General features: G+C 37.3%; 1 protein-coding gene across 2 annotated transcripts in view; it reads left to right on the forward strand.

The window, feature by feature from the left end:
- Positions 1 to 27,716, forward strand: part of LOC145995247 (protein Wnt-5b-like) — a 966,808-nt gene that overhangs the window by 289,615 nt on the left and 649,477 nt on the right. For both annotated transcript variants that reach the window (XM_083131817.1, XM_083131826.1), the window contains exon 3: positions 16,066 to 16,092. The gene's annotated coding sequence lies outside the window, so the exon portion shown is untranslated. The remainder of the gene's footprint in view (positions 1 to 16,065; positions 16,093 to 27,716) is intronic.

The raw sequence follows: 27,716 nt of genomic DNA on the forward strand, positions 1-27,716 counted from the left end.
GTGACTTTGTATGTAGCTACATACATATGGAATAAAAATTCGCAAAATATGAACTAACACATAAGTAAAATTACCAAAAATACTGCAAAGAAGACTTCTTCATACGATTCCTTATTTGAGTGATTTCAAACAAAATAAAAAAATATATATATTATTTTTCATTGCATTAATGCACTGGTGGCGTTCTAACTTTTCACTTCCAAAACCCGTATACACTGGTATGGAACTGCAACGGCAGATAATAACATGCCAACGTGTTAAACCGCTACAATTGCACCATAACACTCCTCCTGAAGCAGTATTATTATTTCCTCTCTGAGATCGGCGACAGTCGGTTGCCTTTGTTGTACATTTACAAAAGATGCCGGCTTCCACAACAATAGCAAGTACATATACTGCCACTAGACGATAAGCTGCGCGGCTTTTTCTTTTGTTATGAACCAGGGCCGGCGCTAGTCATTTTGCCTCCCTGGGAGGTGGCGGCAGATGCCGCTCTATTTCGACCCCCCCCCGGTCATTACGCAGCAACGGAAAATTGAAAATCAATATATTCCTAACTAAAACATCAAAATATAAAATAAATAATAAGACTTCTTATGCTATTTCAATACTATTCAGCGCAAAAGAATATCTCGCTCGATCACAGTTTTCAATAGGCTTATCACCCATCAAAGCATGGCAATTTTAACACAGAAAACAATATGTATCGCATTAAGCAGCAAAAATGACAGCCTCCTCTATGCAATTTCTACAAGAACACGTGCCGGAGCCAGAGTTGAAATGATGTTGGAGCTACATAATTTATTTATTTTGAATAATTCCAAAATTATGAAATATGAACAATTTGTTGCTGCTGTTCGCTGCTCTCTTGCCAAAATGCTTAGAATTTCCCGAGCTTGGCTATGCAAGGTTTTTGATTTCAACTTCGACAGAACTGGAGGCATTATGGAATTTAACGTTCATTAGCAAACACACACTTTTACATACACACACGCAATACACGCACACAACGTCAAACCGGTCAAATACTTAGTATAAAATAAAAATATGGTGCTTCCAATCCAACAAAACTCACCGCCACTTTACCTGCCTTTTCCCCTTCCATGACAGAAATAGTGCTTCATTATTACAGTTGGCAACACTAGTTACTAGCTAGCCAATGAACATGCACTGCATAAAAGAAGCAAGCACTACGCCGTGCTATATTGCCACATTAGCGTCCCTACCGAACGGTGGGAACCGCGAGCTGGAGCGCTATTCAATTATTTTCAATAATATTTGTGTGAGTGTGTCCAGGAATAGAATAACAATATGGCAACAATAGCGAAGGTTATCGAGCAGGGTAGAACACATGATGCTAAGAGAGAGGGAGACGAAACGAAAATTCGTTTCTACGCAACAGCAAATTTACGTGTGTGGCACTCTACCACCATCGCCATAAACACGAAACAAAAATTGGGGTGGGGTATATAAATAACATAGAGTGAAAAATAATAATAATAACAACATGTCTCGTATAACTGATTTTCCGCCCGAGCTACTATGTAAAATATTTAAACACGCAGTAAACGGAGATTGTGAGGATGTAGGGAAACTTGTAATCATAGCAAAAACGACGCCGGAATTTCGCATCCCTTGTGAAATGGTTCTCAAGGACCATCTTCGGGAGATCAGTGGCCTGAGGTGCGGTGATCTCAACATTCTGCTTTCGGCTGCAGGGGAAAAATTGAACGAGAGGTCGGACGAACTGAACGAGGCGATGCAGGGAAGAAGACGGTACACAGTAGATTGGTACAAGTCTATGCAGGAGAGGGAAGATATCATTACGCACATCATCGCGTTTTCCGAAGCACGGACTTTCTTCCTCTGTTAAAAAAATAATAATATATATACGTGTCAAAAAAAACAACTTGAAGTTGGCAATAAAAATATTTTTTCCACACTTAGAGCACAGTTTGGTCGCACATATTCGCTTTCCCGGCACACAAGTACGACAGTGCTTTTGAAAATGTTTACTTGACACAGCAGTTTGGCACGTAGGGGCAATTTTTTACAGAACGCATAATGCAGAGATTTTTTGGGGGTATGTTATTTAATACCTAATGCTGTGCAATGCAAAATATAATTGTTCACTTTTTTTTAACTATTTTCTATGACCTTACTTGAGTTTTTTTTTTTTCGCCAAATTATATGCTTCTAGTCTCCTATACAATACAATATACGTACAATATTGTCAACAGTATCATATTTGAACAGGTCGCTTGTCACCTAAACACTACAGCTCACAGGTTGGGAAAATCTGACATGAAAGCAGATAATACGCTTATGCCTTATTTATATATAATTTTCACGGGCGTACAATATTGTCAACGGTATCATATTTGAGCGGGTCGCTTGTCACCTAAACACTACAGCTCACAGGTTGGGAAAATCTGACATGAAAGCAGATAATACGCTTATGCCTTATTTATATATAATTTTCACGGGCGTACAATATTGTCAACGGTATCATATTTGAGCAGGTCGCTTGTCACCTAAACACTACAGCTCACAGGTTGGGAAAATCTGACATGAAAGTAGATAATACGCTTATGCCTTATTTATATATAATTTTCACGGGGCGTACAATATTGTCAACAGTATTATATTTGAGCAGGTCGCTTGTCACCTAAACACTACAGCTCACAGGTTGGGAAAATCTGACATGAAAGTAGATAATACGCTTATGCCTTATTTATATATAATTTTCACGGGGCGTACAATATTGTCAACGGTATCATATTTGAGCAGGTCGCTTGTCACCTAAACACTACAGCTCACAGGTTGGGAAAATCTGACATGAAAGTAGATAATACGCTTATGCCTTATTTATATATAATTTTCACGGGCGATCAATATTGTCAACAGTATTATATTTGAGCAGGTCGCTTGTCACCTAAACACTACAGCTCACAGGTTGGGAAAATCTGACATGAAAGTAGATAATACGCTTATGCCTTATTCATATATAATTTTCACGGGGCGTTCAATATTGTCAACAGTATTATATTTGAGCAGGTCGCTTGTCACCTAAACACTACAGCTCACAGGTTGGGAAAATCTGACATGAAAGTAGATAATACGCTTATGCCTTATTTATATATAATTTTCACGGGGCGTTCAATATTGTCAACAGTATTATATTTGAGCAGGTCGCTTGTCACCTAAACACTACAGCTCACAGGTTGGGAAAATCTGACATGAAAGTAGATAATACGCTTATGCCTTATTTATATATAATTTTCACGGGGCGTTCAATATTGTCAACAGTATTATATTTGAGCAGGTCGCTTGTCGCCTAAACACTACAGCTCACAGGTTGGGAAAATCTGACATGAAAGTAGATAATACGCTTATGCCTTATTTATATATAATTTTCACGGGGCGTACAATATTGTCAACAGTATTATATTTGAGCAGGTCGCTTGTCACCTAAACACTACAGCTCACAGGTTGGGAAAATCTGACGTGAAAGCAGATAATACGCTTATGCCTTATTTATATATAATTTTCACGGGGCGTACAATATTGTTAAGAGCGTTAGTTTTTGTAGAGCTCTCTTTTTCCATCTTTCCTCTAAACAGTGAAGCTGTAGAAGACACAATTAGCTAACCTAGCATACGACATACCTTCCTAATTAATATAGATATTGTCACATATTCCTCTTATTTTATACTGTTGTAAATAGAAAAAATTATGTATGGTAAATGTTTTGTACATTATAGGAAAAAAATGCAAAATATCCCCCAACTTTAATTCGATCCACCTCTGAATCGAATTTTTTACATATTTCACGCCGTCATATGTTGTTCTATTTGCTTCTTTTACTTGCCTTGCTTAATTAACTCTCGCTAATTAGCATTTTTTTGGAAGAAGTCAACTAGAACAACATATGGCGGTATGAGAAATATGCAAATCAAAGAACATTTTAGCAATATATGGGCCCTAGCAATTAGCTTCGTCGACTAAGAGTACTCCTTCAAACATCTTCAGCTAGATCGTATTACTACGCGAGGACGTTTAAAATTTTTGGGTGTTGAAAAAGTTTGACCCTACTTTTTATTTCTATTGTTTGCTAATAGATGGCGCTAATAGTACCCCCTCCCCTCCCCTCTCCCCTCTTCTCCTCTGCTGTATGACAAATAGCACAAACATAAAAATCAAGATTTTGGAGAGCAAAACATAAAATTTGCATGCATCTGATGTCGAACCGGGAACTTTTATCTTTCGGGGAGTCAACATTATTTTTTTACTCAGTCGTCATATAACATGAACACACGCAAACATTCACATGTGCTTTTATTATTTTGTGTTCGGTAAGTACAAGTATATTCTTACATAAATTATTTGTTAATTTAATAAATTGTAAACTCAAAACCTGCTATACTAACACTCCTTCTGTCTATTGAAAGCGAATGTTGCGTGCATGCGGAAATAACACAGAAAAAAAAAGCGGATGGAAGCAATTTAAAATCAGTGGAGCAAGGTCAGTATTACGAGAGCGTAAAAACACGTGCTTTCATTCAACTTCGAAAAATAAGAATGAATGTGTGCATACAGAACACATATGCTTTCTTTTCACAGTTGTAAAATCATATAAATTGTACATGAGGTAAGTTACGGGAAGGCTCTCTCTTTTATGCCTGTGTATATGTTGTACAATTAGGTACAAGTATTGTACAATTAGGTACAAATTGTTGTACAATTATTTTCCCCAGTTGTCCAGTTGGAGTTGGGGGCACAACACTGGTACTATTTGTAATCACAGTGCTAACTCATGTATTTTGTTTAATATTTTATTTCAAATTCACTGTCAGAAACTAGTGTTGCCAGTTCCTGGATGTAGGTTTACCCACTCTGTTGGTTGTCACTGTCAAGCTTCCAGTATTCGTACAGCATAAAAAGCTATAACCCCCCCCTCAAAATATATACATTGTATACGCCAAGATGCCCAATAGCCTAGCAACACATCATGAAAAAAACATGCCAAGAGGACCCAGTGGGTTTATAAGTCAGTGCTGCCAATTCCTATTTGTAGGTTAGCTTAGCCAGTGAAAAATCATATAGTGGAATTTTTGTAGAGTGGGTACGCAACACCGACAAGCATCAAATAATAATTTCAAGCCTCAAATAATAATTTCGAGCCTCAAAAAAGAAACATCCAATAGAGTTGCCAGATGTAAACAAAGGGCAATAGACCCCCCCTCATAAAAGGCTACAGTAAACCCACAGTGTTGCCAACACTAGGCCCCCCCCCCCAACAGTATTGCCAGACATAAAAAATACATGGACCCCTCAGGTCCTTTGATGAAAATTTACAGTGAAAAAACCCAGTAGGTTAACAACACTGTCAAAAAATCTACGGTAGTGTTGCCAGATGTAAACAGAGGGCAATAGACCCCCCCCTCATAAAAGGCTACAGTGCCCCCCACAGTGTTGTCAACTCTGCCCTCAAAATGTACATCATAAAAAGCTACAACAAGCGCCACAACCTTGGTGATTTTTTCGGGTAAGGAGTTGGCAACACTGCTCATGCCTTACGAGAGAAATCCATTAAGGCGATCGAGCTCCAAATGATGGTTCGAGCTCCAAATGATGATTCAGTACCGGGCCACTAGGTCTACTTATACACATATACATACAAACACAACACATATAATACTTGAAAATCATATATATATTGATATATGTATGCCCTTACATACGTACATTTAGGTAGAGAGTGAGTAAATAATTTACATCAATTGTGTACTACGAATATCAATTAACAAGGTTTTACAACATCAAACTATCCCGATTTAACTATAGCTTACTCTTTTCATGTCTTTAACGATCCAATTAGAAGATTTCATTATTTTCAGAGTTTAACAAATTCATCAGCATTGTTGTAGCGCGCTGTGTTGCTAAGAAATTGACCGTTTTGGGAATCTGATTAGAACAAAATTTAAGGTAATGGAAAGTAACTAACTGTTTTGGAGACAAGATTCAAAAACAGATGAGTGGAAATTAAATTTCAATATCATAATCTGTAATCCATCCCATTAACACTATAACGATATCAAGAACACGCATCAAGGAAAAGTTGTAAACTTACAAGATCATATAAGATGTGAGCAATATCTTCATAATGAAGGAAATCAACAAGAGTAATATTAATTTGATTCTATGTGTGATGACGTCTTGAGTAGAGTGTGAATTTGTATCTAATTACATATTTTATTCTCACATATTTGACTTGACGTATGTCATAAATCGCTGGAACAAAGGGCTGCAATAAAGTTTTGCCAGCAGGTCCTATTCTAGGCCATCTTATGAAGGTCTGACCAAGATTCTCCCATCTCTCTCACTCTTCTTCCATGCTCCCTATCCTGCTCATCCTTGGCCTTCCTCGTCGTCTACTACTACCTTGGGAGTTCCATCAGAGATCATCTTTCTCCACTGCATTCTCGTTTCTCAGACTATGACCTATCCAGCCCCATTTCTTTCTTGTTTGTACAGTGATGAGTTCCTCTCGAGTTTGTTGTAGGAGGTCGTTGTTGCTGCTGATGTTAGGCAAGTAGACTTGTATCATTCTTCTGAGGCAGCGATTTATGAAGAGTTAGAGACTTCTGGAGATCTTAGTAGTCACTTCCCAGGTTCCGCAGCCAGAGTACTTGACGTTGCTGCGGAAGATTTTGAGTTTGGTTCTAAGTGAGATGTCACGAGCCTTACATGCTGGGCACAACTGTACAGCAGCATTTGCTTTTGTGATGAGGTCCTTGATATCGGCACTGGCTCCAACATCCTTTGATATGACACTGCCCAGGTATTGAGACTCTGGCACAGTTTCAGTATCTTCATCAATTTGGAATTTGCAGTTTCAATCTCTGGTACTGTTGGTTCGCATCTCTTTTGTCTTCTTGTAGTTGATCTTCATGCCTGCTTTGGCTCCTTCTTTCAAGCGAATCAGTTTCTCTGTGTCTACAAAGGACTGAGAGAGTTCATAGATGTCATCGGCAAAGTCTAGATCCTCCAGGCGTTGCATCATTACCACTGAAATCCGGTTCTCACTCCAAAAGTTGCATTTATCGTGACTTTATCCATAGTGATGTGAAAGATGGTTGGGGACAAAGCGCAACTCTGTTAAGTCAGTTTGTCGTTGTGAACCACTTGGCACCTGTATCCGCCGTAGGTGCATTTTATATGTTCTACAATCTTTTCCGGTATTCCAAACTTTGTTAAAGCCTTCCACATTGACTTTATCTTGACGGAGTCAAAGGCCTTCAGAAAGTCGATGAACAACAGATACATGTTGCATTTAACTCATTGCACTGCTCCACTATTATACGCAGGGTACTGATCTGGTCGATGCGGGATGTATGTATGCTACGGATAACAGAGTTACAGCACCTTGAATAACGTAGTGTGGAAAACGGAACTGTTCTGGTCTCTCTGGCTGGCTCCACTCGAATATGATACCGCTAGAGGCGCTGGTGTTGGTCTCGGTGCATGGTATTCGTCTGCTTATAATGGAAGTAAATGGAGTTTTCGCTGCAACGTCTGATTCTTTTACATGAAGCATTTCTATGAATGTGATAATTGATTTGATATTTGGTACAGTGGTCGCGAAGATATTAATGAACATTCTATACAGTTGACCACGTCCTTTATCGTTATACTTTCCTTAATAATACGGGAAAAAGAATACGTGTGGAACGCTCTTGGTAACTACATTTTTGTGTATGAATTAGGTTCATAATTATTATCATCATTTCTTTTAAAGTTATACACACTGAAGCATTTATATTTTTTGTGTTTACTGTCTCTTTTCTTCCGCTTTGAACTAATCGCGGCAATGATGATAATGATGATTGCATGAAACGACAAGGGGAAACCCACAAAACGTCCTTAAGGCTCCTTCATACATTTGACGAAAGTCGAATCTGAGGAAGAAGAAGAAAAAAGGAGGGTCATGTGGGTTGTTTTTTGCGTGGCTTACTCTGTAACGTATCTCGGACGTAACCGAGTACGTCACGAGATTGGCAGTCTTCACAGTTTGCTTGGGTCTCAGCTTCTACTTCCTCGTAGAGCTCCGACACAGTAAACAGTCCCTAACGAACCTACACAAGTTATGTTAAAGAAACAGCGAAATGATTTTAAAAAAGTATAAAAGATTACCTACACATGGAAACAGATCTTCATATGAGATCATTGAAGGTAGGCATTTGCTGTTTACTCTTCACGGCTGACGGGAGAGCAGTTGGAGTGGGGTGGGTACCTGAGGGGAAACTTACACAATCGCTTGCAAGGGTGGAAGGAGGAGAATTTGTTTGTTGTGAAGCAGTTGACAATCTGGCGGGCAGGCGAGCGAAGAAAGCACATGAATTATCGTTCTTTTAACACGTAACGAATTTTTCATGGATAGTAAATCCGTAATTTGATGACAAAAGATTCTCAAACATTCATGAAATGGAAGATAGTAAACACAGCCGCGCTTTCATATCTTGGATATATCATTATGTGGGAGAGGCAGGGAGGGGAAAAGGCACTTTCTCTCTCTCTCTCTCTCTCTCTCTCTCTCTCTCTCTCTCTCTCTCTCTCTCTCTCTCTTTAATCTTCCATAAAGAGCAATGAAAGAAAAATCGAAAACTGTTTCTATTTTGTACCTACAGTTCCTAAATAAAAATTACAATTTTTGTAACTATAATTGGCGTACGCAGAATTTTGTCGCGAGGTGTTTCAAGTTTGTTTAGATTTTAGTATTTATAGTAATAATAACAATACATTGTTTTTTGATTGATTGATTGATTTGCTTTATTTTACTTCGCCTTTTGTGCCACTTTTGGCTAATTTGCGAAGATGGTGATGATATGATGAATGAACACTACATACAGTGGCGCAGGAACGGGGGGGGGGGTACAGGGGTACATTGTACCCCCAAATTTTTAAAGGGGGTACTGTACCCCCGTAAATCGAGTTATACCCCCCATTGGTAATTTTACAGCAGACGGAAGGTGCTACTGTTAAAAGAACCTATTTTCAATTCTCCCAATAAAAAAAGTGTATATTGTTTATAATTTATGAGCATTATCTTTCTTACCACAGAAATTCAATCCATTGCAAACTTATTCTACTACATTGTGCTTGCTACTAGTTAGTTCATTGACCTGTGTTCTTGGTAACCTCCTTAAGGAGATGAAAATTGTTTAAAATGTGTGTGGAACGATGGAACCATATTTGCTCTCAGAAAATCATGCTGCAGACGAATGCTAAAGAAGTGGTCTCGTCGATTCGAAGATAAGATACAAATCTTCATCAGAAGAGTATATGACTGACTCCATTTTCTTTTGAATGTTTAAAATGTAATTTTTCGAAACGAAATATTTACACAAAGGAGACGAGACACGACAGACCAACTTGGGGGGTACAATGTACTCCTGTACCTCACCCATATTTTTCATAACTTTGTAAGATGGTGTACGGAAAACTATACTTAAACCTATATTTTAAGATATTTTTTTTAGAAATAGAGTCCCGATTAGCCTATTTGAGCATGAAGTGAATCTAGAATAAGTTTTAATAACTTCAGAGTGGAAACCGAAACAAAAATAAGCACAAACAAGAACGAGAAGGACCTCGCCACACAGGAGATGAGATGAGACTGTGACAATTCTCGACTCATCGCATAGCGATATCATTCCTAGGTGAAATTAAATTTTTCCTAGACATTTAAACAGGATGCAATTTGCGACTTTATCAGGGGGACTTATTTTTACCTATGTATTAGGGTATACTTATAATTGGATATTAATTGCTTATAATCTAATTGTGATATTGAATGCAACACAAACACAACGCCATTTTAAGTTAAACCCTAAAGTCAAACTGTACATTACATTAGTCAGATGAATGAACGACATAAATGAGATTCACTGCAGGTTCTATTGGTATATTTTGGATTGGATGGATTCACAAGGTGTTTGATTCATTTATTTTATTTATTTTACTTCGCATTTCTGCCACTTTTGGCTAATCGCGAAGATGAGGATGAGTGATGATATGATGAAATTGATATACACTCACAAATAACACCCATGCCCAGGCCGGGATTCAAACCTGGGACCTCTGACGTCATAGCGCGCTATTCTAACCCCCATCGTCACGGAGGCCGGCGAGGTGGGAATGCGTTTTGGATTTTCTCTGTAGATGCGAAAATCTTTAACTGTGACGCGCACATGCTTTTGCTTACATTAAAGTTTACCTTTTCACATAAACGAGAAATTGACATGTCACCCAAAAACACACGCATGCACCTGCATTTAATACCATTACATACGAAAATAAACCTTGGCCGGCTCTTCATATTGTCCACCAAGGATTGAAAAGAAGAAAAAAGTCTTGAGCATATAACTTTCCTTGTTTTCTCTGAGATCTGAAGGATTTCGGTTTTGTATATGTAATGATAAAGTGCTTGTAGAGTGTCATTAGGTACAGCTAATTGTAATAATATAAGAAATAAATGCTTTGTCAAATGTTTCACAAATATTTCAAACTTAGACTTCTTACGAGTTGATCGGGAACCATCTCAACTCTAGTTTTATTTTCTTTTTTAATACAACGCCCTATAGGTGTCTGAGAAAATACCAAATACATGGCTTCTAAAAGGCATTGGATGTGGTACACATCTGCCATAAATTGTTTAAGATATTTTTATGCGTAGCTATGGCACTTTAAAATTAGAATGAAAAGAACTGAAGTGGAACTCCATAAGTATTATATATTTAATAATGTAATTTCTATATCCATTGGGTGGGAGATGATTATTTCTGGTTGGGGTGGCCCAAGATCCTCCTCATCCCCTTTAATCTCAACCTGCATTAAAATGAGTAGATGTATCTTTGTTCGCAATTTTCACAGTTAAAACTCCTGATTTTCCGTTCCGTTAAATTAAAACAAACCCCGAACGAGGTCCAGAGCTTTATATGTTTCAGAATTTTTATCTGGTTTTAAAATCTGTTTTTTTTTTTAAATTCTAAGAAAAACAAAGAAAAAAATATTTATGCAAAATAAGCATTAAATAACAGGACATCCGTGTGTGTTGTTCTAAAATATAATATTTCACATTATACTTAGATATCAAGGACGTATTTAAGGGGGGGGGTTCCTGATCCCCCTCCCCGAAAGACTTACCAAGTAGTAAAAGTAAATAATCAAAATATTGTTTAGCTTTTGTTCGATGATTATTTCCGCTGAATTTATTGGAAGCAAGGAATTTGACGCATACAGCTTTGAAGGGTTCCAAACATTTATGGACACTACTAATATCATCCATAAAATATTAATCAGGAACTTTACTTTTCATTAATTGGATCAAACTCCTTTTTTGTTATTTAATAAATATTCAATCATTTTTCTATTTGACATTAAATTCATTGCCAGGGCAGTTGTTTTTATGCAAATCTTGGCGATCTTAACTACACGTAAGCTAGATAATGAATACGTGCTGTTATATCTATATTATTTTACTATATTTTACCTATTCATGTAATAATAATAATTCATTATTAATTAATTTACATACTTAATTAATATTTTAATTAAATTAAATATAATAATAATAATAATTATTGTGACACTTGGTTTGAAGTAGTATGTGTGTGTGTATATATAATAAAAATAATGTATTGCCGGCTCCCGTGGCGGAGTGGTTAGCACATCGCGCTACGACGCCAGGGGTCCCGGGTTCGAATCCTAGCCTGGGCATCGTTGTATGTGAACAGTGGCGCAGGAACGTTTTGCATTTGGGGGGTACAAAATTCACCCTCCCCCATATATATATATACACACACATATGGGGGAGGGTGAATTTTGTACTACTTGCCTCAAACAGTGCATACGTTACCTACAAAGTTACCTCGTTTAGAAAGATTCTCCTTCTTGATCAGTTTGCCGGTGGTTTTTTTTTCTTCCCTTCTATTTTGGGCTTGGATTATTCTCGTGGGATTTCGGATCTGCATTGAACATGTGTGCCGTGGATAGACAAGTTTTGGTAGTAGACACTCAACATAGAATTGTTGTAGCTGCGTTTCCATATTCTTCTTCCAGAATTGATCATCTCTCTGGATGTATTCTATTTTAACACCTTTCTGTGTCCACAGACCAAAAATACAGTACCTTCTCCGTGTAATAATTACTATTACCCTACACGTGGTAATAGTAATTATGTGTGGTATTCACGATATTGGCGTTAAGCTCTTCGTCAAATTTCCAGAAAGTTACTTTCTTCGTCTTGATGGCATGTGTAGGTGTTACATGTTTGACAGAAAAGGGACACTTAATTTCGATAATAGCATAACGAAATAAATGTTAGATACAGTGAAGTTTCTGATAGATATTGTATACATATTGTTATGAGTTGTAGTATGCATAAACCTTCTTTGTAATATCATTCCAAGCCGTGCTATCCCAATATAATCCTTGCCTTCCAATAAGTTCAGTCTCTTCAGATAAAGCTAACAACCATCATATACAACAAATGCTAAACGAGTATTGTTATTATTTTATTACTTGGTAATCTTTTCGTTTGGGGGAGGGGGTCCAGACGCCCTAAATAAATCCTTTATGTCTTTCAAAGCCTTATGATCTCAATCCTAATTATTGCCTTCCAAAATATTCAGAGTAAAAATAGTAGTACTTGATAAGTATTTCGGGTGCTATACTTCAAAGCCGTATTATATTTATAGCTATAATCCTTCCCTCCAATACGCGTTCAGAGGAAATTATCCATCGAATAGGCAAATATTGCTAAAGGAGTATATTTACATTATTTAATTTTAGTACTTCATAATCCTTTCGGGGGGGGGTCCGGACCCCCAGCAAACTTGTTCTACCTATTATAGCGTAATATTTGCCAAGGACACCGCCGGTTTAATTGAATTACTCAAAATAACGTTACTGGTTTACGTACGTACAATGTAAACGTCTAATGGAAACCGATAAATACTTCCCCATTTGATGATGTAGTAAACGGATAGGTATTATTTATATTTCATTCTGAACTCTTATTTTGCCGGCGATTTTGTAGCGCTTGAAACTTCATTGTTGTTTCTGCAGCAGACGATTTTCTCGGAGCCCACATCTTACGCCAAACACACTTGCTGCCGTCACCCATATTTTGCAATTGAACACGTCCAGTTGACGCACGCACACTTCCCTGTCTCTTGCGATCGTGTTTTGTCTTCACGAGCTATCTTGTTGTATCCCTCCGCGTTCTAATGTGGGTGGGGTTTAGAACGCTTCTATCTGCACGAGGTGTCGCCACAGTGCAGGGACACTTTTACGTATTGCAAGGGTTTCGTTTTCCTCAAACAGTCTCAAAATAGGAAAACTGACTTCTACAGTGATGATGTTAATGTCAAGTACAATGAACATTCCATGACCCCAACAAAACAGTTTTCCATAAGCTTGTGTGGTTAACGAGATAATTGCATGTGAAAATTACGGTTTTTCCCATTTTTATGCCCAATTTACTTATTAAGCAGGGTATTTTTTTAAATTTCTGCTTTGTAGGAATCACGCAGCCATATTTTCTGAAGGATAGAAAACAAACCCCGAGGTCCTATCTTTGCTCGTAACTGAAAAATCTGTTTAAAACGGAACGTCTGCACTGCGCGTTTTCGTCAATGTATGAAGGAGCCTTAATGCCATCGACATGAGTGTAAGGAAACTTTCAGACCAATGGGACAAGCGACACGGGATGTTTACACTGATGTGACTAGTGACACAGACACTTCCAGACTGTAAAATAGCATTCATTGCGCATGAGGGTCGAAACAGCAAACGACACGTTCATATGTCGTATTCGCATGCTACTTGTTGCTTCGGTCGGAAAGCTCCTTAAAGCAAGGGTGCTCAGACCGAAACGACGCTGCTAATTGTGCGAACAACAGATCTAGGCGACACGATAAGCCACACGTGTCGCTTTGTCGCTTGTGTGTCGCTCAAACTGGGTCATTTCCTCAATAGCTTGCAACGTGTTGCCGTGGTTTGTTGGACGCGCATGCGCGATGCAATGAGTGTCTTGCTTTAGGGATATTGCACACCAAAGCGGCACGCGACACTTATGGCTTGAGGATTTTACCAACCGAACGCTGGCCTGTGCTGCCCGCCATGCCTTTACAATGTGAAATGTTGCTCTTGATTAGCTCGTTTCCAAGCGACATGTGTCGCGTCTCTCTTCGGTATGAAAGTTGCCTTGGACCGAAGGACCCGTGTCGCTTTGGTGTGAAATCCTCGTATCGTGTGTCGCGTGTCGCTTTGGTCTAAAATCTCCTTGAGGAAACGGTGCAGTCAGCTTGTGTCCCTATGGTTCGAAAGGCTGCATTGATTAGCGAGCACGACTGCTCACTTTCAAGCGACACTTGTGGTTTGTCGCCTCGGTATGAAATATCTCTCAGGATACTATTTATATTCTAATAACATAGAAAAATAAACTCTAATACACAGTCCAAGACCTGCCGTCCGGAATCACGTTGCGATGTTTCTTCTTGTGTTACGCACGCATGCTATTTATTTCTTCATTTTATTTTACTTTTCTTTCCAAATTAATGTCATTTCGTGACTGCAAATCACTCCACAAATATAACTGTTTCCATCAATTCACGTACCGCCTTTCAAGACAAACAAATCTAGATAATATATTCCAAAAACTAACAAAGCCGCATTAGTTTCATAAGAAAATTAGCACCGATACTGATCGCACTGCCATCTATGTTCTCATCCGTCTCGGGAACCAGTTTCTTGGGTCGTTTTCCACACTACGTTATTCAAGGCGCTGTAACAGTGATGCCTCTCCAGTTGTCACAGGTAGTCAGATCTCCTTTCTTTGGCAACCTTACCAGCAAGCCCTTCTTCTAATCATCTTGAATCTCTCCTCGTTTCCCTACTGTCTTGAAGAGTGGATGGAGTATTTGTGATAAACGTTTTAGTTGCACAAAAATCTAAAATGTTGATGAATTGCATGAATAAGTCTCATATTTAGTTTGTCATTTTTACAAATTTCATTCAGTTGTGAAAACTAATGGTCATTTGTGCCTAAAATTACATATTGGGATTTTTCTTTATTTTATGTAAGATAAGATAAAGTCTCATGAGCGTTATAGAATATGTGACGTAAATAGTAGTGCAATGCCAGAAGAGTATGAAGAAAAATAGAGAACCAACAGAATGAAACATGTACGTGTTACCCTATCCATGATTTGAACTTAAGACTCTCAGTAGGTAAGCAATCGCATCATCACATAAATCGTTTACCATGCTTCCATCTTTTATTTTGTACAGAAAGAGCAAGGAAACGTAATTTTTTCTGCCAAATGCTTAGATCAAATACTCCCTTGTATTCTCTCAATGTTTGATATGCATACGATACCCTTAATTTTATATTTACAAACATAGAATGTTGGTGGGAATGTCCAATAAATATTATTTCTGGAAATTACATATTTGTGCGTTTCTACAAATGTGGCATATTTTGCTACAGATTCATGTAGCCTACATATTTTGTAAGTTAATATTACATAAAATGTGTGCCAAAAATAGTATTGGTTGCTTCATATGGTGGCGATCTTTGAAAAAGCATTTGAATATGGCATACGGTTTTCTTCTATTATCTAACGTAAGTTCTTTTATGCGCATCGTATAATTCCTTAACAACTATTAGATATAAGACGTATAACAATTCATTACAAATAATAATTTTAATAGAAAATGTGACACTTTTACTTATAATTTATTTTATTAGCTCCTTATTTTTCGAGAATGTAAATAATTTTAAGAATCAGATTTTGTAATATTGTGCTTAATGAAACTAGCTTGGAAGCCAGGGATTCTGGGTTCAAATCCCAGGTAAGGCATGAACCAGTTTGTTTCATCTGAAACGTCGCGAATAACCTAGAAGATAAAAGAAGTGACATGTACAAATAGAAATGAATATTTATTTTGAAACGTGATATTTCATATGTTAATAAATATCTTCCTTTCTTATTGCAGGTGCAGCTGTCCAAGGAATACAGACAGGTATTGTCTCATGCTACACAAGTTTGACTTTGTAACTTGAATGCCACATACTAACATTTGCATACTGCATTCCCTATTGCAGTTAATGGAGTAACAACTCCAACATGTTTGTACTATAAGGTTCTGGGTATTCTGCTATGTGAACTAGAATGGGAAATATTCTGATAAGGGACAATAATTATCACGAGTAGCGAAATCAGAATATATTCATAGGCGGTACCACTGGAGTGGGAAAGAGTGACTGGGAGAACTGTATTGTCAAGAAACTGTTCAGTAGCATTTATTGCTGGATAAACTCGGATTATTCAAACCTTTAAAATTGTTGTGTGGTTATGTATGAAAATTATGTCTATAGAAACAGAACTATCACACCCCTCAACGACATGGACTGTGCCCGTGACCTTGAGACGCGACACACAAGTTTGCGTTTGACTCCATGTAGGGTGATTGCATGTGCCACAAACATTCACTCACATTTTTTTTATTTATTTGTCCGTCACAGGACCGAAGTCCCATTTATGCTGAACATAATGTACACAAAGATACCTTTAACAATATACACAAATAATAATAATCGTTTATTTTTATTTTAAGTGTTGAGCACAGTATGAAACCTTATACAGCACTAAGTCAAATACAAATACAAAAGCACAAAGTTACACGAATAAAATACATAAGCTGCAGAATAACATAACATAACAAGTTAGCATATCCACACCTCAAGTTACAGTTTTCAATGAGATCCATTATATCTCTGATACTAATAATTGTTTATTGTTATATAATATTGTGCAATTAACTGTGTATTGTTCTAATAATAATAATGATCATATTTATTGAAGTGATGATAACGATTAAACAACCACTATGTTATACAAAATTAAAAAATTGAATACATAATTATAAAATAAAACAGTGGATCCTACAATTTTATACATCAACATAAATTCAAATTGTAGGTTTCAACAAGATCAGCTACTAAACTCTTGCCTTGTTTAGGCATGTGAGAATTGAGATATACCTATGGGAATATCTGGGAATTTTATAAGCTATATTATTCAAAAAGTTTTCACTGTCAACTTGGAAATTTAATATCTTCTCTACAAAATTTAACCTTCTCATTTTTCTTCTTTCTTCTAAGGAAAACATATTCAACTGTGATAACCATTCAGAGCAATGTTGGTCATAGTAATTTTTTTTAAACTTTGTGCATAATAACCTGATAAAAAGTTTTTGAACTGATTCAACTTTTTGAAGGTGACTGGTTGCAGTCAAAAACCATAACTCATTTGCATATTCAAGAATAGGACGAACTATCGTTTTATACAGGAATATTGAGGTATCTTCCTTTTTAAAAATTTTCCATGAGAAAAATATATAACCAAACATTCTCTTTGCTCTTTTGCAAATTTCTGAAATGTGCTCATCAAATATGAGAGAGGAGTCTATTACTATTCCTAAGTCTTTATGACTGTCGCACACTTGGATTCTATTTTCATAAATAAAATAGTTTGAGACTATATAATGAACTTTCTTAGTACATCTTAAAACTTTACACTTTCTCAAGTTAATTTCCATTTCATTAATCTTGCACCAATATGTCATTCTATCGATATCAGCCTGAAGTTGAGCGACATCATTATTTGTTAAAATACTCTTAAAATTTTTTATATCATCTGCATATAGTAAACATGTGCTAGATTTAAAACATCATGTAACATCATTGATAAAAACAGCGAACAGAATTGGGCCAAGTGACGACCCTTGAGGTACTCCACAAAGTATTTCTTTTTTAGAAGAAGTTGTTTCACCAATCTTAACAGAGAAACTTCTATTTACTAAAAAGTTGGAAAACCATTTCAGAAATCGTGGTGATAATCCCATTTGGTCGAGTTTGTAAATTAATAGCTGATGGCTGACACTATCAAAGGCTTTAGCCAAGTCAATAAATAAAATATTGGTCTGGGATTGCTTCCTAATGTTAGATTTAAGAGAGTCTATTAAAACCAATAAATTTGTGATAGTAGACCTTTTTCTAAAAAATCCATGCTGATTTCCATCAATATATTGTTTAAAAGAAAAAGACAAATAGTCAGCAATTATGTGTTCAAAAACCTTTGCCATGGAATTTAATATAGTAATTGGTCTATAATTATTAAGATCATTGGCTTTTCCATCTTTGTTTTTAGTTACAGGTACAATAAACACATTTTTCCAGATATCTGGAAATATTCCAGAAGTAAGTGACATGTTGTAAATTTTAGTTAACAATGGTACAAAAACATCTTTGTTTGCTTTCAAAATAAAATTAGGTATGCCATCAGGACCTATAGAAGACCTGCCTTTTAGTTTGTTAATTGTATCACTTACATCCTTTTCCAAGATAACAGGTACATCAATTAGGTTGGTGTATGAATGAAGATTAATATTTTTAAAATTTACATGACTTCTAAAAGCATTAGCAATATCATATTCATTGAATAGTACATCATTATCATAAATAATTTCAGTGATAGTATTTTCTCTCTTCTTTCTATTAAAGTGAAACCAAAAAGCATTCTTGTCACCATTAACATTGTTTTCTAAGGAGGAGTAGTAATGCTCCTTTACATTAGAATATTCCTTTTTAACATCTTTCCTTAATTGGGAATAAGTACCGTAATATACACACTTATTTGTAAGTTTAAATTTATCATGATACCTTCTCTTTTTATTGATCATTCTCTTTAGTTTCCTTGTCATCCAAGGCAGTTGATTGTTTGTTCTTTTAACTTTTGAAGGAATATTGTTTTTTAATATTGCATACACATTTCTAGTCAGTTCCATAACAGATTGTTGTACATCATTATATATTTCAACCATATATGGTAAATGCAACAATTCATTATAAACTTCACATAATCACCTCTGGCGAAATTAAGACATCTATAAATATTATTTTCCCTTGTATCTATATTGTCTTTTTTAGACCTATCCAATTCAAAATAAAATGAAAACGGTGGATGAAACTTATCAATTTTAGATAAAGGATGTTCATTAAAACTAATGTTACAAGTGGAAATGTTAGTAAGTAGAAGATCTAAAACATTAAAAGGCAGTGAAGGGTCATACGATACATTGTGCTGAATTAGATTTGAAAGTGTTGCGATTTCAACAATTTTTTCAGCCTTTCTTTTTACATAATAATTAGAACAATACAAATTTCCAGTAGCCCAGTCAATTCCACCAGCATTAAAATCTCCAACTAAAATTATTTTATTGTGTTTCATTAACATTTCTTGAACTACCCAATCCAAGTAGTTTGCAAACAAGTCACAGTTTAAATCAGGTGGCAAGTAATGCAATCCTATTATGGTTGGATCAGAATTATTTGACATTAATTTTACCCAAATTACATCCAATTCTGTAAAAGGTGATTCCAAGATCATAAACTGAACCTTGTTTTTGATAAATAAAAGACAACCACCACCACCACCAGATTTCTCTTTGTTTAAATCCAGATTTCTATCTTTTCTTATCACCCTGTACATTGGATCTAAATCTATAAAATAATCTCTATCTTGTTTACACCAACTTTCTGTAAGAAAAATTATGTCATAATTTTCAATATTTATATTGCTTACTAATGTTTCAAATTTGGTGTTAATTCCTCTAACATTCTGATAAAAACATTTAATCATATTATTACTAAGGAAAGAACTACTTAGTTTTTTGAAGTTGAGTTTTCTCCAGACTTACTGTTACTATTTGTATCAGATACACTTTTGTCTTTGTTGGCAACTATATTGTCATTTTTCAATTCGCCATAAAACCGTGTTACTAATACCCCTTTAGGCCAGATATTTTCATCGAATAGTACATCATAGTCATCCTGGGAAACAGATATATGAAAAGAAGAGTAAGAATCATATTTAGTTTTCAGCCTTGTACATACCATTTTCTTTACGGAAGAAGTTTCAGCAATATATTGCTGAAGGTCAGTATTTGAAACTTCAGGATGAAGTCGAGTCACAAATAGAGCTAGCTCTCTGAGGAAAAACCTTGCGTTGCACTGCTAACCTAGTAGATGGATTCTGACCTTGCACTGATTTCTTCACGTCGTTCACCTGTTTGTTTACATTTTGCAAGGTCGAAGCTTGATGAGTGTTTTTGGAACCAGATGTATTTAAAACCTGGTTGTTTTCTATCGACTGCACTGATTGACCCAGAAACTTATCAGATCCCTTATCTGTGCGAGTTTTATGAGCTACTGTAGATAAAGGTACTGCGGGGCATTCCGATTGTGTTTTGTTTTTCTTTCGGAAGATTCGTTTGAATTACGTGTGCATAAGTGTTTTGTAGAATCTTTTTTTCTTCTGTTTTCATTAGTACTTCATTCTGTTCTTTCAATACAATCACTTCGGCTTTAAGAGATTGAATTTGATCACTTAAATTCTGCACTGTCGAGATCAATGTTGACATAATGTCTTTAACATGGCAGCAACTGAAACAGTTTACATTACCTGGCTTTTGTCCTCCAAGTTGATGTTCTTGATCAATATCATCTTCATCACTATTATCACTATGTATTGCCATTTCTTCATTATTTTCTCTATTTATGTCCATGTTTTCATTGGCACTATCGCGAGCAGCTACACCGGAACGGGTCGTGGCGTCACAGGAGTTTCATCGCTACGCTGTTGTAAACATTTCGTACATTTATAGGTAGATATGTCGTTCACCATAAAAAATTCAACTTCATATTTAGAAAGTTTCAAACATGGTTTAACGTGAAACCTTGTATTGCACAGACAGCATGCCAATACCTGTTGCTTTCCATAAATTCCTTTGGAGCAAATTCCACAGTGATCAGAAGCAGGCGCCATGTTGAATACCAATGTTACTATTGTTAATGTTAATACATAAAATGATGTTAAGATTTTTTATAGTGAGACAACATACACTGCTCAAAATAATTAGGGAATCAGGCAAAAATAAATAGGGGATCAGACAAGATATCAAAACTCATGTAGGCATACTAATACCAGATCCTTTATTTCATTCTGAGATTAGTTACAGCAAGATATGCTGTCATGATACCTTATGTTAATGACATTTATGACATGTGACGTGATATGACAATTAGAGAGCATCAGTAAGACAGCACAAAAAAAGCACAAAAACAGACACAAACACTACAGCAACTCTCCTCTAGTACTACGGTGTATGGTCTCCCCTAACGGCGAATACTGCTGCACAGCTGCACACCTGCGTGGCATGGAATCAATGAGCTGTTGGGGGATAACATCGCCACTCTGCCAGAAGGGCAATTTCCAGCTCTGCACGAGTTGTGGGAGGTGCTGATCAAGCTGCAACTTGTCGGCCTAGTACATCACAGATGTGCTCGATTGGATTTACATGGAGAGCAAGCTGGCCAGGGCAGACACTCGATACCCTCCTGGTCCAGCATGTCGTCCACCAACCCAGATCGGTGTGGACGAGCATTATCAACCATAAAACGGAAAGAATCACCAATTGCACCAGCATAAGGCACGACATAAGGTCGGAGGATCTCGTCTCTATACATTCGAGATGTCAAGGTGCCATCGCGGATGATGTGCAGGTCCGAATGTCCACCAATACTGATTCCTGCCCACACCATAAGCCCACCGCCACCATATCGGGAGCGTTCGTGCACAAAAGCTGGGTTGTTTCGTGTTCCGCGTTCGCTCCAGATGAGAACACGTCGATTTTCAGGTTCCACACTGAAACGCGACTCATGAGAACAGAACGGACCTCCATTCGACATGTTCTCAACCACGATGTTCCTCCGCCCAGTTTCTACGGGCTCTATGGTGTTGTAACGTTAATGGAACACACACCATGGGCCTACGTGCATAGAGGCCACCTTCATGAAGACGATTCCGGACAGTTTGCGATGACACTTTACGTCCCGTTGCTGTTTGCCAGGCACGTTTCAGTAGCGTTGCATTCTGCCCCCTGTTTCGACGGGCTGTGATTAAGAGATAACAGTCCTCCTTCGATGTTGTTGTTCGTGGACAACCTTGGTATTGTCTTCTGCGAACACTTCCTGTTGTTTCAAAACGATTCCATAGTCTGGAAATCACACTTTGCGACACTCCGGCGTGTGCTACCTGGCGTTGTGATTGCCCAGCTTCAATCCTTCCTATGGCTCTCCAAGCCATAGCTTCCGGTAAATCACCTTGGTGCGGCATTGCATTCCTCACCTGATCCTTTGCCTTCCCCAACTGAACTGTAATGCTAACCAGAGAAGACTAGCATACAACACCAGCACGCACACACTCCTCCCCTCTACCCTTTGATATCACCAATGCAAAGGTTACGTCATGTTTAAGGCACTGGAACTTTGTTTACGGGGCTTTAGCAGCTGATTGTAGCTCATACAGGCGCTGACAACATACCTGGTCTGATCCCCTACTTATTTTAGCCTGATCCCCTAATTATTTTGAGCAGTGTATAAATATAGTTAAAACTCCTTTACAGACAAATCCGATAAAATATAATGTTTTACAAAATTTTTCGCCTCATACCATAACAGCGAAAAATATATCCAAATCATGCACTAAGAATAATTCATTAAACGATTCCTGAACTCTTACTATTGGAGAGTTTTTGTGTATGTTTAACCTTGAGACTGGCGTGTAAAAAGGTGTTCTGTTCCTCACTGTAAAAGGTGTTACATGGAAGTTTATTCTCTCTAACAGCTCAGATCATAGCCAATTTTGTCTTACTAATTTACGTAAAAACATTAGATCATTAAACACTCTTCTTTCTTTCAAGGTATTGATACCAAAATGGATACATAAAGTTACATAATTTCTATTATGATATTCAATATTGCTTTTTTAAAACACAACCATTTGACCATTTGCATTTGTACCTTTTCCACCGCGTTCTGCCAAGTCTTATGCTGAGGATTCCAGATTGAACTGCAATATTCTAATATCGGGTGAATTAGTGAGATGTATATCCTATTTACCGTTGAGGCTGAAAAATTGTGCAAAAAGTTTCTCCTGATAAAACCTACAAGCCTCAGACTTCTGTTTATGATCGCTTGATAATGACAATTAAATGTTAAGTAAGAAGTAACAGTAACCCCTAAATCTACGGCATTGTTTGTTCGTTGAACTCTTTCATTGTCTATACTATAGTCGTAAGAGACAACAGTGTTGTTGAACACTGACGAACAAGATCATTGAAATAAATACAGTCAAAGTGCATTTGGGGAATAGTATTGCGAAGAAAGTGCACCGTCAAATCCTTTGTACATAAATGAGTGACAACAATTACACGTTGACGGAAACTGTTTTGATTCAATATGCAGGAAGCCGGTTAAGAGGTACTCAGCACAAATAAGGACAAAACACATGACAACACAGAATTATACTGGCCATAGGACCAGTAGCCAAAGCCTCGTTCGTCTGCAAAATGCAGTCCAGGGTGTACTACGTGGAAGTGAGGTTTACAATTGGCTGTACTACGTGGAAGGTTACCCCTTACACCCCTCATTATTATTATTCTGTAGTGTATCTTACTTGGTTGCATTTAAAATGTCAAAGTTAGGTACATTAATTGCTGAAATTTTTATTTCAAGGCAAAAAAAAAAGGCTTCTGCTGTTGTCTTTAACCTAAACTGGGAACATGGACTGTCTCAATGGTACGGCACCAGTCAGAGGATGTATGCCACCAATGTCTTTGCATGCACTTCAAAGACTCTCGGTGGTGGAGAGGAAATGCGTTGGCGGCGAAAGCTTGTCGTGTTCAAAGGCCGCGTCAAGGTGAGAGAGGGGGGGGGGCCTCTCTCGCCTTCCCCCTCGTGTGGGGCCACGGGTGACGCAACAGTATTTTCAGAAGGAGTAACTAAAAAGGTGAAATACGCCTCGAACAAAAGCCCAAGAATAATAACCATCAAAAATTCTCGTGAAATTAATTTTCTGTTTGATTTGGTATTTATAGGAATGATCTACAGATGTCTCCTATCTACAAAATTTTAATACTAGTGTACAAAACTTAAAAATTCAATGAACCTCACTTACGAAAACACAAAATAATGCAAATTAACACAATTAGATGTAAAATTAAATAAATGTATCCCACTCTTTAACTTTTTTATACTAATTTGGACGACATAAAACACAGTCAATATCAATTATAAATATGAAATAAATATCAGTTGAAAAGGAATAGCGTGGTGCATTTAGACATAGATCGAACTGCTTTGGTCAAGGATAACAAGTCGAAACTTTAAAGGGTGTTTTCAACAAGTATGGAACGTATCGTGAAAATTCCCAAAGAGGGACGGCGCCAGGGGGTGCTTGTGTGCCCCTTAATTTTCTTCCGCACCTCTTTCAGCACCTCCTAAGTTCAAGTGAAAACACTAATATTGTAATATGTAATGTAATATTATGTCATGTCGTCATATTGAGCGCCGAATGATAGGTACTGAAGTACGACCGTTATTATTGTATGCAACAGGCAAGCTCTGAAAAAGGTGCCGATACTTTTCTGTACTGGCGGCAGCCTCTGTAAAGATCAGCGGCCGTTTCTTTTCTTTCGTCAGCATTGTTGTTATTAACTTTTTCTTCTTTTGTTTCTTCAAGTAGTCTGTTCGTGTTTTTTGGTAATTGCCTATAGCTTATTCTGAGTTGTTTTTTTTTTCTTTTTGCATTGTTGATAAACGGTTTATTTTCCGCCTGCTTATTCTTCCTTACACTGGAGCAAAAATTTCAGCTGCTTTTAAAGGTATCACCAGGTCGTGCTCGGGAAATTATTTAATGCCAGTTGTAACATAAAGGGTAGTTATCTTCTTAATACGTTCTATGTATTTGTTCCACGTAACATGTCTAGTAGGCTAAACGTACCATTTCAAGCATTTCCAAAAACTGTTAGGAAGACGCCCAATGTTCACGAAGATATTTTACAGTTCGTTGTTGGGGATAGTGCGGCAGAAGGGATGTTAAATATGACACAGTTGCTGTGGTCTTCCCGTTTTGACTTGTGGCAGACTGAAGGTATAATGTACTATGTATTTTGTACCTAAAGGTTCAAAAATTGTGTTTTTAAGGGCAGGATGATTTTATTTTGTATTTCACTACATAGTTCAATAAGACTGCAACGTGTACACTGTATGACCACTTTCTTGGAGTATAAGACTTAATATCATCCTGGACATCCAGGGGGAGGGCAAGGGGGGCAGCATCCCTGGAAAATGAATCTAAAGTTATATATTTCACACATATATTTTAATTTCAGTCAGTAATTTATGTTAATCAATGGTGGCGATTAGAGATGCAGGTGCCCCCCCCCCCGCTTTTTGCTATTTTGCCCCCGCACTATGCTCTTATCTACCAAGGGAAAGTAAACTGTCCTTCCTCCCCCCTTCCAGTTTTGGCACCTTGCTCCCCCAGTTTGGAAAGGTTGCATGCGTGTTTCATGTTTTCCTTATTATTTTCAGAATCTCACCCCCTAAATTTCTTTCCGCACCCCCTCAGCACTCCTAGATGAAAAATCCTGGCGCCGCAGCTGTTCCCAAGATTGTCCACTTCTGGAAGATCTGCCATCTTGAAAAACGTCAGCCATGATGCATCACACTAGTTTTTCGAGCATATCTCTTATGCTACTCATCATAGAGACTTGATTTTTTTTCTTTGGATTCTTTCTTACATAATACCCAATATAAAATATTATGAACACACTTTCTCTAACATTCTCTCATAATTTCAGAATAAAATGCAAAAAAAAAACAGTACTATAATTGAGGTGAAGAATAATTTCGTTCCAAGGGGAAAATATGTTCAAATTTACAGGATACAGTTTTCAAAAAATTCTTCCCAATAATATGTTCTTCGTATTTGATTACGGTGTTGTTTGTTTTTATGCGCATGTGTGTGTGAGCTGGAGAGAGGAGGAATGATGATGGAAGTGGGGTTTTAATGTCCCATTCATATCCATTACACACTGCAAAGTGGATGAATGATGCATGAGAAGCGATGATTTGTCGTCGGCACTAGAATTTCCAATCATTAAGTTGCATGCAATGTAACCCTCCCTTATCGTTAATACCCTGCACACAATGTACAGTCATGGATACATCTGGGTTGGAGCAACTCTTGGGCTTTCAATGACTTTCCTACAATCCGGAAGTGTCCGTGACTGTACAAGGTTATTAACTAATTCTCAGCATTAAAAAAAAATGTCACATGATGTCAATTGATACATGAATACTTGGAAGTAACAAGTTACTTTTAACAAGTAACAGTTACAGAGCCTCCCCTTTGGTGCAGTGGTAAAGTCGTAGCCTTGTAACGAAGGGGTCCGGGGTTCGATTTCCGGAGGAGGCACGAGTAGATCCAGTCCCTTACTGTGCATAAAGTGGACTTAAAACACCAACTCAATCAATCAAAAGTAACAGTTACTTTTTGCAATAGAAGTAGCGTTATCAACAGTTACTTTATGACACTTAAATTGATAACTTGAAAATGTGTAACGTGAGGGAAGAGCTAAATTTGATAATTCTGTTTCAAAAAATGTGTCTTCTCCGGATGCTAAGGTGAAAAGATTTTCGTGGAATCGTATAAGGCAAGGAGTTCGCTGCATGCTAAATTTAGAACTTCCACACTTCACTGCAATTCGTGATTTCTTATTATGAGTGAATTTCTGCATTCATTTGGAAAGTGGTACTGAAAAATAAAGTTATTGTTTAACAATATATGCAGTGACTTTACAAATAACTGTTACTGTGTTACTTTTTAAAATGTGTAACTCTGACTGGGTTACTTTATTCAAGAGTAACTTTTCGAATGCTGATGAATACATGCTTTTTTCTTATTGTATGCGAAAACTGTCAGAGTTTTTGTTATGCACGTTACAAATGCTTCATACGTGTACCGTCCGTTACTCTGCAGATTTCTGCACGAATCGATATCAACTCAAACTCGTTGCATAATGTCAGCGGTGATATTTTCAGTGGTCACTGTGATTCATAATTTCAGTTCGGGCGTACTTGCAGAAAGAGGAGAAACAAAAATTATATATATATCCTTGACGTACCGCCATAGCAATAATCACTCGGTGGTTTAGGTCTGGAGAATGTGGTGGTAAGGCTAGTCGGCGTTGATCAATAAATGTTCGCGTCTACCACGTACGAACGGCCACCGTACACAGGAATACCGAATGGAATTGTGGTATGGCAGGTTATACTTGAATTTGCTGTGGAGTTAGATCAAATTTGAACAAAACCTGCCTCCTTGCTTGAAAGCGGCTAGGGACAGCATTAGCACCTTAGCAAATATATGCTAACTTCACCAAACCTCGCCTGCTTAACCTAACAAGGTATGCATATAATAGCTTAAATAAAGAAAATACAACTTTCAAACCTATTTACATGCTTATTTATGCTATTATATGCCTACGTGAATAGGTTAGGTACGCCAGGTTTGGTGCAGTTAGTATGTATTGGCCAAGGTGTTAAATGCTGTCGCTGGTCGCTCGTCTGGACACTGCTTGTAACGAAAGAAAACTTTCAGAATTCTCCCATCGCTCCGCTCGATACCGTTAAAAATGTTCGCTAGAAAATATTGGCCGTTGACATAATACTCAGTGTG

This window comes from Lepisma saccharinum, chromosome 1 (genome assembly GCF_977018435.1).
Source record: "Lepisma saccharinum chromosome 1, izLepSacc3.1, whole genome shotgun sequence".
Taxonomy (NCBI): domain Eukaryota; kingdom Metazoa; phylum Arthropoda; class Insecta; order Zygentoma; family Lepismatidae; genus Lepisma; species Lepisma saccharinum.